We start from the raw sequence: 2,422 nt of genomic DNA, 5'->3' as shown, positions 1-2,422 counted from the left end.
ATATGTATATTCTAACAATATATATGTATAAATAAATAAATATATAAATGACCTTAAATTACTTTGAGCTCAGTGAAATGAGGCTTGCTTCAGCTTTCCCAACACTATAACGCCATTTCTAAAAGTGCTGGTGAAAAATCTTTACTCAGACATTAAACATTTAATTCCAAGATCTGATGAATTAACTTCAAAAACATTTTTAAAAAGTTGTTCTGTGCAGCATAGCAAAGAATCTGATTTACTGACAGATGAGTTCAGGTCTTTGTTTTCTTTTAGAACATGCTTCTACAACGTATCTGGACTTTATGTAACAGAAGCATGTCTAATAATGCAGATCATGCATATTATTTTCTGAACCCCAACAGGGCACATTGATTTGCACAAAAAGAAGAAGGAAACTGAACAATTACCAAAGGACACATAAAAAAGTTAAGTTTCCACCCTGTGACATTAGGCTGCTAGTAGAAAACAATGAGCTTCCTGTGAACGAGACTCATTGCTACCTAAAATACAGTACAGAGAACTGAAAAGCCTCTTATGAAACTTAGCGGGAAGCTTTAACAGGCTTGTAACTTCACAATATTACACAAAGCACTGGACTTACACACATGGACACACAACATTTAAAAATGCAGTCTGATGCTGAGTATAAAGTTATAAAAAGAGACATTAAAAGTATTTCTAACAATATTTTGCATTCACTGGATAAAACAAAAGCCTGAATGTCTCTGAAATATCACAAACTTCAGCCGGGATAATTGCAAGATGAGGGATGTACTCACAGACTGGAGGCGTCCTGTCTCCAGGGCTGTTTCTGTGAATCTGCATATTGACGGGGGCTGAAGCTCCTCTCTGCAGGACGTTCACTGCTGAGCGGTCAGGGACATTAGCAGCACATGTCTTAGGGATTAACTCAGGCTACATATAGATGAAGCAGAGTTGTTCCCAGGACAGCAGGACGATTGCTTGTGTTTACATGACGGACAGCAGCACAAAAACACAACACCGGCAAAATGTGCCGCTTCATATTAAGAGACAGCTAAATAACAGACAGGATTACCAAATGGTAATTAGGTAATCCTAAAGGATATTTATTTATCGTTTAGTTTTGTCTTACATTATTCTGCTTTAACTGCATGAAAAAAAGCAAGGTCCTTTATGTAATTTAGTTCACTATTACATATTTTAGCATATAAAATGTTAAGGAAATTCGTTTTTTTTAGAACATGTTACATGATAATTGTGCCTAAAATCCACACTGCATCTTCTGTTTGGATTTTGTGGCTTGTTGTTGAGTTGTCGCTTTTTGCATTTTACTGATTCCGCTGGTCCACGGGACAATAGAAATACACACCACACATTTCAGATTTGTATTTTCCTTTTACAAACACACTAAAACAGGTATTATTTTTCTTTCACTTCACAATAATGCTTCATGATGGTTTAAAATCGCCTCCAGTAGAATAGCTTAAGCTCTAATAGTTTGAGCTGTGCTTTGGTTATACTGGCGAATAGCTTTATTGTTGAACTATTTTGCACCAAGAATGAAGGGTGAATATCCTCCAGGCTAATTAGGCTGAAGCTTTATCCTGTAGATCAGTTCTTGCCTTTTGTCTGCGCTTTTGTCTCAAAGGGAAAATAATATTGCACATTTTCTTGGTTGGGTTCAGTTAAAAACTAGTTAAAAAGTTTTCTGTCTTTCTCAAAAACTAAAATCTGGAGGTGCAAAGTTGCAGTGAAGTTGTAAAATCTGAATGACCTTAGAAAAATCATTCACAGCAAAACTAGACAAGTTTTGAGACGTCATGGTTTTTTTTTCTTCTTTTTTTTTACAATGCTTGCATGTATTAAAATTGTGTTTTATTGTGTTGGAAAACCCCAAACCCTTCTTTTAATTCTGCACGTCTGTCTGCAGTGCTGTTTCCCCGATAAGCCCCTCAAATGTTGAAAATAGGGTCAACTTATTACCATTCTACCGTAGGATCACTCCACAAATGAGAGGATATTTTCAGTGTCACATTAAAGAAATGTGGGTCGTTTCCCTGCTTCAGGATAATATATGAGGTCTAAAACCGTCTGGCCCAGCTGTTAAAATAAGAAATATTAAAAAAAGAGGGAAAAGGCCTGGAGTCAAATAAAACATATCAGCAGTTTTTCATAGTTAAAGGAGCAACGTTTCAAGCTGTTGCATAGCAGTCAGATTCAGTAAATTAGGATATTATGGAAAAGTTAATTTCACATTATATAGATTAATTACACCAGACAGTTGTTTTCTAGCCTTTAACTCTGTTAATTTTGATAGAGATTAATACAATGTATGTTTAATATCTGATTAAAGGTTCATTTCAAATGACACGTTTAATCTGATAAACTCAACAGAATGTATATTACAATTTATTAAATATAATTGTGTCTATATATA

General features: G+C 35.0%; 1 protein-coding gene across 2 annotated transcripts in view; it reads right to left on the bottom strand.

Moving 5' to 3' along the window:
* Positions 1-894, bottom strand: part of camkk1b (calcium/calmodulin-dependent protein kinase kinase 1, alpha b) — a 10,524-nt gene extending 9,630 nt beyond the window's left edge. For both annotated transcript variants that reach the window (XM_008424897.2, XM_008424898.2), the window contains exon 1: positions 783-894. The gene's annotated coding sequence lies outside the window, so the exon portion shown is untranslated. The remainder of the gene's footprint in view (positions 1-782) is intronic.
* Positions 895-2,422: the final 1,528 nt, after the last annotated feature.

Source organism: Poecilia reticulata, linkage group LG13, assembly GCF_000633615.1.
Source record: "Poecilia reticulata strain Guanapo linkage group LG13, Guppy_female_1.0+MT, whole genome shotgun sequence".
Lineage (NCBI taxonomy): Eukaryota > Metazoa > Chordata > Actinopteri > Cyprinodontiformes > Poeciliidae > Poecilia > Poecilia reticulata.
The sequence above is the reverse complement of the archived record's forward strand: the minus strand, read 5'-3'. Positions and strand labels throughout refer to the sequence as shown.